Below are 13041 nucleotides of genomic sequence, written 5' to 3'. Positions count from 1 at the left end.
CAAGGAAGACCTGTTTAAGTCAAATCTGCACCAGAGATTAGAAGCCACATCCTGTATCAAATGCATAATTGCTATCACAAATGACAAATGGGACACATTTTACACTTAGTGCTCAAGCTTTGCTGAACATAACCATGAGACACCATATACCTTGCTATTTTTGTTCTTTTTTACAGGTCTGTTCAGATGAAAGGTTTTGAAAGAATGCTGAAGGTAGAAGGAAGGTGACAGACCAAATATGTGGAGGAGGAATGCACACTCTGCCTCTCGCGAAAAAGGTAAATAGAGGTTCTGGAAAGCTTTGTAGGCACAAGGTTTGTCAAACCCACCACACATTTTTCAGAGGAAGCCATGCATATATTCAGGAAAATGTTGCTGGCAACATTAAACTTGATCAGAAAAAGTAGCATCACTGCTTTCTAAATATATTTATCTTCCTTTTATACTATAAATCATTAGTTACTTTCATCAATGCAAACCATAAGATATATTTTTCTTGTTAACCATATACCTAGTGACTTTTTATTTTCTTTTTGAAGATCAACTTGACCTTTTGTTACAAAAATGCCACAGGGTAACTCATTAGTGTTAGGAGAAAGGGCAAGGCAGTAACATTGAGAGATAAGCAAACTGACAGTTTTGACTTGTTATTGTCAAAAATGTATGTGGCCGAGTGACAGCATATTCAGCTAATTTCACACAGCAGTTATTTTGCTCTGTGACCTCTGTTTTCAAAATCTTGAATGCTTAACTCAGACTATATGAAAGCAAGTCATATACATCTGCTGAAAAAGATACCTTTCAGAGGCTCTCTGGGAGGTCTTTATGTAGATCCCAGTTCTTCAGCTGCCATGTTTGCTGAGCACCTGAGAAGGAGCATCCACTGCAGAAACAGCCATTTCATGTGCCTGTGCTGCAAACAGTGTTACATTGTATTGGCATTGTAATGTGAGGGACTAAAATGCGTTAAATAGTTGAGTGCATGGGATATCTGAGGCTAAACCTACAGAATAATTAGCTCAGTGTAATCAGAAGCAAAATACCCAGCATTTAAACAAGAAATGCTGGCCTCTTTTCTGGGCACAGACAAAAAATGAAACAAAATTAACTGGAACACAATCTCAGAGAGGCTTGAATTCCTAAATGAAAGAAAGAAAAAGGAAAAAGAAAGAGACACAAATTCAACTGAGTCCAAAGCCTTCAGTAGGCTTAGCACGGTAGGATCCAGGGAGAGTGGAGTCCAAACATTTTTTTTTTTGCAAGGCTTGTTGATATATATTATAGCCCTTGAGAAATTGGGGCAATCACCTGTCTTCCCATTAAGAAGTGACTCTGTCATGGTACTCTGCTTTTTACATTCTGCTGTGCAGGTTTGGTAAAAAGCCTTCACCCCCCAACTTTTAGCATATGGTTGCACTGCTTAGTGCAGACGTGAAAAGAAACAGCAGCAGTTTGGGACTCACACTGTTTTTCTGGTTTGTTTGTTGTGTTTTTCATGTTTGCTGTTGTTTCATTATAACAACCTGGATAGTATATGGGGTGCTTTAGCTGACACAAAATTGGTCATTTATACTTTTTTAATTAATGTTCTTAAGGCATATTGGGCCAATCATATTAACTGTAAAGACTGAGCAGTGATTAATGAACCCTTTGCAGAAGGGTGAGTTCTGTTTCACATTACATTCTGATGAGTATAAGGACAACTACCAATATTTTCAGAATGTTTGCTAATGCTGCAAGCTTCAATGCCTAGGACATTTCCTAGGCCCTGTTAAAACAACTTGAATTCATGCTGTCTGACCATACGTCTTTAAAACACTATTGCTAACCAGAAACACTGGCCATGGGATCTTAGAATGTGTTCACTTCTTAAGTCTCATATGGACAGATGCTGAGGACCTGCAGCCCTGGTTCTTCCTGCTGAGAGCTACTTCCTCCTGGGACTTCTGAACACTTGGCAGAATGTGTTGCCAGCTGGGTATCCAAAACTGACTGTTTGAGTCATTCAGCAGTAAGACCCTGGGGACTGAGCCAGGCTTCCTGTTCTGCATTTATGCAATGTGTAATATTATAGGGCTCTGGATCCAGTGTCTTATGAGCTATACAATACACTAGATATTAATAGTAGTCATAGCTAAGGAATATGGTTTGGCTGCTTCTGACTTCATAATCAAATTTCAAATTTTCAAATCTTGCAGAGCTGAATGTAGAAATCCAGTCTCTGGACCTCAGCCTTCATTATTTGAGCAGCAGGCCATCCATTGCAGTAGTTATTCAGTTCTAGACACCGCAGTTCCCCATAAAGTAAAATAAAAACAATGGATGGAAAAAAAATATGTGATGCGGTGTCTATTGTTTTGTTTGCTCAAATGGCAATTACAATTCTGCACTGTGCTATTGGAAATGAGGCCTCCTAGTGTCAGGTCCAATGCAAACATGCTGGAAAGTACAATCTTTTCCACACAATTCCCTTAAAATGAGATTGCCTGTAAAATTTGTACTTGGGCACGAGATTATCAGCAGAGTTTAAGAAACAGTTTGGAGATGCAACATTGCCCAAGCCATCCAAAGATCATTCAAAGATCATTCAAAGTCACAAGATTTATTTGAAATACATAATAAATTAGGGTTCTTTTCTATTTGCCATATTGCCTGGGGGGGTCAAATTTTTCAACTTTAGATCTTTAATAAGGCTTATGAAAGCCTACTTTTATTATAGCAGCTGAAGGTTATGTGTAGTCATGTGATTGCATGAGTTAGCTGTCAGACAGAGAAGCAGATATTACACTATTTAGCAACATGGAGTAGCATTATTGTCCTTTTAAATTGCTTTTCAGCACCAGTGAACGATGGCATTTCTAGTAATTCTTCCTAGGAATATGAATGGACCCTCTGAACCCTCTTGTTGCTGTAATCTCATGGAATGATAATGAGTCTTCTCTATAGCCATAAGGAGATCACATTTTCTAGGATGTGGGGATAAAGCACTTCTTGGAGCAGCATATGTGTGAATGAATGGATGCTTCCTTAAGGAAACATCCAGATTTCTTTGTAGGGCCACATGTGTGTCAAAACAGCACTTGCAAAATACCAGCCATGATCCAGGCACTTTCATGACTCTAAAAGATTAAAAGTGAATGTTGCTGAGAACCATGAGGAAGCACAACATATAACTACCCTCTTTTTAATCTACTCTTGATGGCTCTTCCTCTGTGACTGGCAACATTCATGATAGCAAAAGTTGCAATCTGAGTGAATTGGTTCCTAAATCTCCTTGTTGGGCTTGCTGTAGCCTAAAAGATACACATACCTAAATGGTAAAATGCAAAACCTCTGTCAGCAATTCCTCTCCACTGAGCCTTGCAGAGGGAGGTAACATATGCGGACCTCCCAGCAGGTCTACAACCAGTCATGCCAATGGCCACATACTCCAAAGCACCTGAGTTCAAGGTCAGGCCTTGGTACCATGTGAGCCTTATATAGGAAAGGAGTATCCTGACTGCATCTATCCTTTGTTCCCATTCTCCAATATTCAGGTTAAACCAAATCCGAAGATACTAAATTAATTAGACCAATGTATCTTATTTCTCCATATAGAAGTTGTATGCATACATCCCTATTTTATCATTGTCCAAAAGCTGAAGCATACATTTGTACATCAGAAGGTGGCATGTGATGAATTTATGTTGGCATTCACCTGAAATAACAATGGAGACAGCAATTCCAGATAGGACTTGGGATAAGCCTCTTTTGTTCAACTATGATCTTGTCTATAAACTTTAACTACTGCAGCCAGCCCAAGTTACACTGGTCTGAAGGCTGTCTTAACCTGTCTTAAGATCCCTCTTGGGTTTGGAGTCTGGGTGTGGGGTTTTGGGGCAGGGGTTTTTTTGAAGGGCATATTAAGGAATCTAAATTGCTTTCATTCCTTACGAACAAAAGGAAAGCAACAGCAGTTAGAAAAACTGCTAACAAGATAGAGAAGGCTACAGTTTTAAGGATGGGGAAACTTGAAATCAGGGTTGTATCAGACATAACTTTCTTGTGGTCACACCAGAGCCCCCAGCAAGGTAAGGATTAGAATGCAAGATGTTCTAGCCACTTTTCACAGTTTATTCATGCCTACAAAACATGCATGAGGGAGAAAAGATAAAAGAGAAAAGAGAGGGCTGGTTGTTTTATTCTTGATCCTGTGTTGCTATTTCTTAACCAGTCTCTGGCTGTGTATGCAGATACAGAGGGGTCATTTCTCCCTTTTGGGCAGCAGAATTCTGGTCTAAGCCAGAGCATGTGTATACTCCAAGACATACCCTAATCTTGGCCTATGTTAGCTCACATAAGCAATCTGCAGTGATGGAGGGACCTTACAGGCTGAGGAGCCCATGTGGCATCATGTTCCCTGAAACAGTAAGCATCAGGTAGCCATGATGTTTCTAATGCCAGCAGAAAGCAGCCTGTATCCCAGGTAAAGTTTTCAGAAGTGAAAAGTGAATTGTATAGGTCTGCAAAGAGGACTGATAGTTCCAGCCTTAGTAATAATTTGGGTGATGTATTTATTATTTTTATAGTAATTCAAGTATCATTATTGAATAAAAATTCTGGAGTATCTTACTGTTTTCTTCTCTTAATCCAGTCTTATTCTTCTAATACATCTTCAGTTGATGCACATTTTCCTCCTATCATAGTTTTCTTTCTTTGCTGTGTCTCTTCCTATCGTTGTGTTTTTTCTTCAGATCACCTTTGTTGCCTCTGCTCTTTCTACTCTCCTACCAGATCAGGTATCTCATCAGTGTACATTAACTCAGGTTTTTTGGTATGTATTGCATACATATGGCCATGGTATAATATATGGCAATATGTGAAACCACATGGTGTGATAGAGAAACTGTGTAGAACCATGTTTTTGTTGCGTGTGTGTTTATTATAATACTTGAGGTCTCAAGTACAAAACTACTTTAACCCAGACATGTTAAACTCACTTAGTTGTCCTTCTTCTAGTTCTGCCATTATTCAGTTTTTATTGATGCAGACTGGAAAGTGCCTAGATCAGAAGTAAACATCATTAAATATTTTCACCAGCAGTCTGGCTAACATAGTGCAGCAAGTGCATAATCCAGTTAATGAAATGACACAAAAGCACTACTTTACCAAGCAGTGCTAGGCTTTAAGTATAACATCTTCTATGCCTTATATCTCTTTTCATTCCAGCTTGTGATATTTTTTCAGATGATCACCACATGGACTCAAATTAGGAAAGTCTTCTGAGGCAATTGTTTTATTTGCATTTTTCTAGAAAAAAACCTGTGTCATGGCACTTCTTAAATAATGCAGGATTGAGAAACCAAGAGGAAGATCATCAAGACAGTTGCATTAGTTTGACTTGATCAATTTATTTTAATCAATGCACGTACTGTTTGTGTGTATTTTTCCTACATCATCAGGAGTTGAAGCTAGTTCAGTCTATTATCAGTGGTTAATTTAATTTCAGACTCTGTCAGTCTACTTTAGCTAAATCAGTACAACCAAGTCAGAGTAAAGAGTTTGAGTGGGTAGACACAAAACTTGGCCAGCTGTCCTCTTCTATGGAGCATGAGGATCATTGTTGGTATCCTCAAGGTAAGTAAGTGCATGAAGAAGTAATCTTTTCCCATTTAGACCTTGAAGAAAGTTACATTGATCAAAATGGAAAGAATGTCAGCGAAATCAACAATGGATTAGGACAATTGTGCAAAGACAGACCTTCTCAATCATTGGCTTTGGGAACAGCTAGCTACCTCAAAGTAAGTTTTTTCCTTTTCCACCCCCACCCACTGATCCTCCTTCCAGCAATAACTGTTTACATAGGGGTGCAGTAGCCCAAGCCTTTTGCTTGCTGACTTGCAGGAGAGCTGGTCTATAGAAGGCTTCTTCTTTTGTTCCCCTTTGTAAAACATTTCAGTCCAAATCAGAGTCAGTGTTCCAGTGGCTTTCAGGAGGCTTTCAGTGTTTTAGATCAGGCTCGCAGATTCACTACCAAACAGCAAAAGCATTTTCAGAATTCTTTAGGGTATTTTTTCTCTTTTGTATCAATGGGGTTTTTTTGAAGGGCAGATTTTGGGATCAGGGGAGTCTCTTTCCAAGTAGCCAAAGAGTAATGGACAGAAATCAGGGATGTGAGTGGTGAAAAGAAGACTGAAGAAGGAGAGAAGCCTTTTGTGTGCATATTGTTCTTCTCACAGGGAGGGAAAAAAAAAGAGGATAAGATACTTGAGGAGAAAAACAAAAGTATGGGAATGGGCATACTTTAGTGCAGAACAGAAAGGAGGGAGCTAGGTAAGAAAATATGAAAGAGAACAAAACTACTGAAAAGGCATCCACAGAGAAAATAGTTGCCCAAGATAAGAGGTATCTTGCAGCTCATGTATGAGTAAATAAGGAAGTCACAAATTTAAACAAATTGGTGCATAGTGAGAGCAGTTTTTCATTTGTGGAGTACCTAGAAGAGCTTTACTAGACTTCTCTGTTCATTTTCTCTTCAACTCCTAAGAAATTTGCATCATTCCAGCTGTACTTTAACCAAGAGATCTGATTTAAAACCCAAAATGGCCATAATGAAGAGAGAAGAGGGAAAAATGAGTGTATGTGTGTGGTTCTTTAAGTGGGTGTTTCATTGTGTCCCATGATTGTGTCTTGTGGTTTTATTACAGAGAGCTGAAGCATGATCCAATGGATGAGACAGATCAAGAAGAGCTTAAGACTTTTCCAGATAACTTAATTCTTTCTTAAACGTGGGCACTTCCTGGGTAGAAACCTTCAGAACTTCTGCTCCATGGGTGAATGTTAATATCCAGGACTATTAAGTTTTGCCTCTGTTAGTTCCTTTAAATCTTGGCTATTCAGTAGAGCTGATCAGCCACCTGCTGTGGACATTCCTGGGAAATCCAAGCTCAAACAGCAATACCTGGGTTGTGAAGCTGTGCTGGCCAAACACTGCACCAAGACTACAAGAGAGAAACAAACTATCTGCCTTTTTTTTTTTAATATATATTTTTTTTTCTTTTCAGTTCATTGCAGTTCCTCCTTTCTTGAGGTGTGTGTGGCAAGAAGCACTCGAAAAGCTGCTGGTGTTCTGGAGATGGTGTTTATGGGCTTTCACCACTGGTATTAGCAGCCAGCTGGGTCAAGTGGCACAGACCACACCAAGCTTGTTTTCTGAAGGTGTTGTCATTTGTAGGGATCATTCGTGCAACGTCACACTCATTGAGTTACTCAAACACTGAAAACTTGGACTGGTTTTGTAGCTATTTACATTAACAATGCATTTCAGTGATTTCTTTCTCAGGACTTCAGGGAGTGTGACAAATGCTTGGTAGGTCACCCTAGCAATGCTTTTCTACAAATGTTTGGCAGCTCTTGAAAATCTGAGTCATGTCATTTGCTGTTTCCAAGTTTCACTGGTGAACTCTTTTAGTACTTGGCACCTCCCTACTCCAGCAGTACCCATACCTACCTGCACACTACAAAACATTTATCATACTATCCCAAGTGAACTCTCTCTGCAAATGTTACAGTATTCTAAGCAGTCAAGATCCATTTTTGAGCAAAACTCTAACTACATACTGAACTTGTTTCCCTTGGTGTTTTGGGGTTTGTTGTTAGTATTTTTTTTAGTGATTACATTCATATTTGAGCCAAATGAATTTTGAATCAAGATGCTGCAAATTCACCTGTAACTTTTCCTATAAAATTGCTGCAATTACTGCAAGTAGTTACAAGTTAGCAAGTTTACAGAATCAGTATTTTCTTATAGGCAACAGAAGAAGAGGACAAACAGACAAACTTATCAAACATACTTAATTAGTCTAAAACTATGCTGTTACTTCTGATAATTAGGTTTGGGTCTTTTGTTGCTTGCATACTTTTTTTTGGCAAATTTGTTATTGACCATACTGTGTTTTGTAACAAGACATGTAGCAAGATAAACCATTAGATGCAGCTGAGACTCCTGGCATACTAATAAATAGCAGAAAAATTGTAATTTATGAATAAGTTTGGGGTTTATTTTGTTGTTTTAACACTGTTGTATCATGACCATTTTATCCCCACAGTTGATAAAACACACTCATCAACCCAGTTAAGTGTGAGCCTCACCATCCTGCATAGGTGAAACCTGCTAAGAAACCTGTACCAATTTTGTCAAAAAAGCAGCTTCTCTAGCTGAAAGTAAGAAACAATAAGAATTGCATTTTAAACTGATGGGGGAGAAAAGTCAAGATGGTTTATTTCTCTTTACATTGATAATTTCAATGTCTGTTCCTTTTCTGCTGGCATAATTATCAAACATACTGATCAAATAAGTTTGCTTACTCCAAAGTGGGGCATCTTTCATCCTGGGCTGTTTCCCAGGCATTTTGGGGGTCTCTTTTCTGTCCCCCATCTGATCAGCTTATAAATAAACTGATACCCTTCCTCAGTTTTCCAGCTACAGCTTGTCCTGATCTTACTCCTGAGCTCTGAAATGTTTTCTGAGCCAGCCAACAGTTGTCCACAGAACACACTGATGAGAGCAACTGAAGACTGATCTGAATCATGATGTGTCTGAATTGAACTGCAGTGTTGGCCCAAACCCTCTTTTTCCAGACACTATGGACATAGATAAAAGTTACTGTCAAAAAGTAGGCAATGTTTGTTGAAAAAATTAACTACAATTTTGCAGTTTCAAAAAAGCCAAACCAACCCCTTTTCAACAATTTTAGGGTTTTCTTAGGTCACTCTTTTTCTTTCCCTTCATATAGCCTTGTATTCTTCCATCTTTGCCTACTGGTCTTGAGACCTGAAAAATCAATGTGTCATCATTTATGTGGGAGCAATTTACTGTCTTGGTTGAAGACATGACTGAGCATGTGTTTTGAAGAGGCCAAACAAATCAGCTTTTTTGCTAGTAAAAAGCAAAAACTTTCCACTTAGAATGGCATATGACATCATTCATTTTCATTCACTTTGCAAAAACTTCTTAACACTGAAAGACATTTTGATAGATCTTAGGATAATCTAAAATAATCAGGCAAGTTCTAGTAACAAGTGATAGTTAATTTGGTGTAGTTTAGAAATTATCCAGTTTGCAGGCATTTTAGATGGAAGAAAACCTGTTCAGAAAGCAGGCTGTGTTACCTACCATGCTGAAACATTTGACAAGCACTGAATAAACACTGGAGAAACAGAACAGCCTGTTGGAGTAGAAAACTGGAAAAAATGGGAAAGAGTAAAGGCAAAAAAGCTCAGCCTGGATAAGATAAAATCTTCTGAGTCCTCTTCTTTCTGAAAATAAGTCTTTAATCCTTGGTATGACTTCTGCAAAGACCATCTTTGCTTCTGTCAAAAAATGAAAGTCATGTAACTTCTACAGCTGTTAGCATCCTGTGCTATTTGACTCTTCTGCAAAGGTCACAGGACCCTTCCCTCCAATAAAGTGGATATTTTGACTTGCAGCATCAATGATCAGATCCTGCTCTGCTATGCTCTTTTGTAAATCACTGCTTGTGATTTCTTGCCTGCAACAGTGGCACAATAGCAGTGGGGTAATTGTCATGTTTATGGTCATGACTCTTCAACATGATGAGAGTTACAAGAACATATCTACTCGTGGGATGTGGACTTTGAATCAAACTTTCTGTCTCCTAAAGGTAGATCTTCACTTTATAAAGCATTCCCTGGTTTATTAATTCAGCTCTAAGGATATATTTAAGCAAATCTCACCAGCAACACTCCACCAAGGTTGTCTTTGTTTTGTTGTGGGGGTACAAGGCTAATTCCTGGCAGCTCCTACCAAGCATGGTAATGGCAAATCCTTAACAGAGCTATTTATTTAGGTGGAATTATTTTGAAATAACTATCACATATGTACATTAAAGTTGATTTAAATAGAGACTTATGACCATGCCAAATATTGTGCTACCCATATTGGTCTAGCTCATGGGACAACTGCATAAACTGGCAAAATGAAACTGTCTGTCACAGGTAATTTAATTCTGTAATTATATTTTCCTTCTTCCTATATGCCTGGTTCAGAGCAGAATCATAACAAAGTTAAAGAAAACTGAGCTTCCCAATTACTAAAACTAAAAAGAAGAAAAGAAGCAAAACTAAACAACCACAAAAAGAATCTTCAGAGGAAAAAAATAAGTGCTTGTTAAAATAGGCAATGAGGTGGATTCTGCTTTTAGCTGTGACTAAGGGGCAGTGCCTGGTTTTCACTTCTGTTGCAATGGCAGCTGGGTTTCACCTGTACTTGCTGGTGATAAGATACTTCCACATGGTCATACCAAATTCAAAAGTACAAGTAATGATACAAACATCTGCTATGCCAGGGAGAAAGTAAGATAACTGAAAGCTGCTTAATTCTGGTTATATTTCTGTAACAGAAGGTGTGAGTTTGCAGCCTTTTATCAGCTGGGTTACTACAAGCACTGTCCAGTTACAAAATGCTTTCTCTTTTTTTGGTGTGTATTTGTAAGCATTCTGACTTAGCCTTCCCATGCTTTTAAGGGAAGGAAAAAGGTGAAATGCATTAGGCTTCACATGATGCCAGTTTTATGGGATGAATCCCACCCTATGAGGCACAGCCATGCAAATTTGCACAGTGAGTTTGTTGTTCAAAAATGTCCATAAAACATCTCCTTCATACCCCACCAATTTATGTTGTGCCAAGGGTCTTTTCAAGTGCTTTACTACGAACTTGAGGGTTGTAGGAAAAGGCCAAAGAGCCAAAGGATAATGTGCCAAACACAGAGGAGCAGAAAGCATGGCAAGTGTACCAATAAATCTGTAGGTTTGTGCCATAGCAGGGAATTTGTTAAATTCACAGTCAGTTTGTATCCCTTTGTTCTCCTGCCAGCATTGTTTAGCTACTCTCACAAGACAGAGTGTCTGTGCTCGGTGTAACCTTTCTCGCCATCTTCCCCAGAGCTGCTTCCTTCTTGAGTGTGAGAGCGCTGTGTTCTGGGGGAAGCACCACAGAGTTTTGCACATTTGCATTATTGCTTCCCTGCCTCTACTACGAAAATACTATCTAAGGCACGTTCTCCTTTTCTGTGAGTGGTTGAAGATTTATTTCTTGCTTACTTCAATCATCTTTTGCATGTTCCAGCTCATTTGACTTTTGACAAAACTGGCCTCAATTCTATGCATCTCTACTCAAAAGTTACATTGGTTGACCAGGATTGTTTATTATCTCTGACTCCTAAGAACCTCTCTGAAGTGTTTCCCCCCCCCTCCCCATTTATTCAGGTCTAAAGTGTTTCCCATGAGATTTTTTTCCTGCCTGGAATATATACACTGGGATAGTTTTTGTATTTTGACCTAGATCTATTCCAATCTCCTTCCAAGTCAAGTCTTCGAGCTCTTTAGTCCAGGTGAATGTGCTTGAGAGTTTCCCTAATTTTACAGTTTGCCCTTTGCTTGTGTTTGTTATTCTGTCCCTGGAAATGGAAACAGTTGCTGAGCACTCAGTGCAATGCAGTTTTCTATGACCAGTTCTTTTTTTGTGTCATCATTACTTACTAAGTTGAGGTTGTCTCTTTTTGTCTCAGTGACTACTGAGAAGAAATCTGGCAACTATTACACACATGGCTATCTGGGCTCAAGTTTATTATTAGAAGCATTTGTTTCCCAAATAGTATCTGGGAAGTTAAAACTGGCCATGGCACAATTCCCAGTAGTGTTTCTATAATAACATTTCAGTGACAGACCTTTTCTTGCACCATTACATTTTAGCTGCAGACAAGAAAGGCCAGGTTTCAATGATGTGTCCAAATCAAAAACAACCACTCCACAAAAACCAGAGGCTGTGAGCCCGTGGCTTGGGCTGCTGGAAGTGGTGCTTCCTGTTCCCATACAATGGGGGATTTTATGATTAATTAAATGATGGTGAGTTAACTGACAGATGGCTTTTAATAAATTGCAAAATCAGTTCATGTCTTCCACTTGCATGGATGAAATGGGAACACATTGAAACAGAAGGAACATTGTACTAAGATTGCATGTGGCTTGGATATTGGCCTATTGATCATATTCACAAGGGTCAGGTCTAGCTTCCATCTGAACAGGAGCAGAGGGGTAAAAAAGAAAAGTCTGATCCTAGAGTTATTGTTCTTCTGACTTAGAGAGTTTAAGCCAGCCTTTTCTGCCATAGGATTGCTCTCAGCTTGGACTGCCATGAAGGGAGGATTCTTTTTCCAGTTTTTTGGGAGTTCCTACTGATTCTTCCAACCTTTGACAAATGAACTTTTGCTCACTAGCCATGGGCATGACCTGGCAGAAGTTGTAAACGGGTAAGTCAGTCATGGAAAGAAATGCATTTAAGATTTTTCCATGTTTTGCCTACATCCAAGACTTTGAGTGCAACTTGAAATCTTAAAAGTAAGAAACATGCAAAGCACTCTTCTTCTCAGCACGTCTGTGTCTCATTGAAATTAGCATGCTGTTAACATATGACATGGCTTCTAGCAGTCTGTCATAACATTTCTGACTTGCAGGGGCTCACCTAACTTCTCACTCTTGTTCTCCATGGAATCTAATCATAGTTGTTTGTATTCTTTTATAGCCCTATTTTGTGTACTGACTTGCTACATCATATTTTCAAGTAAAGACCAGTCTGAAGAGTGCCTGCCAGAAAAACTGTGCACCTGTTCCCAGATCTTTGGCAGCAAACCAGTAAATAAATACAGGCCAATTAACACTGGCCAAAGAAGTGGGCCAAAAGTTTGAAGTGGAAAGGTTATATATCTGAGAGCTGCAGTAGTTGCCTGAGCACTTGCAATAATGACTTGGCTGTACAGGTGAAGCCAGCAGGACACAGGGCAAAAACTTGGGGGTCTGAAGACCCCTACGAATCTTAGGCTGTGCTATGGGGAGCCAGCAGGAAAAACAGTGTAGAGAGAGAAAGAAACTGGGCATTAAGAGGTGCTTTAAATGGCAAAGGCATTCTTACAAGCCAGCCTCTCCTTGGAAAGGAGACAGGGAGAGTGGGTCCTGGCATGGTACTGTAGGACTGACAGAGCTATC

General features: G+C 39.2%; 1 protein-coding gene across 2 annotated transcripts in view; it reads left to right on the top strand.

The window, feature by feature from the left end:
- ST3GAL6 (ST3 beta-galactoside alpha-2,3-sialyltransferase 6) overlaps positions 1-13041 on the top strand; it is an 85000-nt gene that overhangs the window by 24175 nt on the left and 47784 nt on the right. The window contains exon 2 of one of the 2 annotated variants that reach the window (XM_079310305.1): positions 177-278. The gene's annotated coding sequence lies outside the window, so the exon portion shown is untranslated. Of the gene's footprint in view, positions 1-176; positions 279-12293; positions 12309-13041 lie in introns of those variants that run through there. The other variant, XM_079310310.1, reaches the window with a different exon arrangement.

This window comes from Erithacus rubecula (genome assembly GCF_903797595.1).
Source record: "Erithacus rubecula genome assembly, chromosome: 1".
NCBI lineage: Eukaryota > Metazoa > Chordata > Aves > Passeriformes > Muscicapidae > Erithacus > Erithacus rubecula.
The sequence above is the reverse complement of the archived record's forward strand: the minus strand, read 5'-3'. Positions and strand labels throughout refer to the sequence as shown.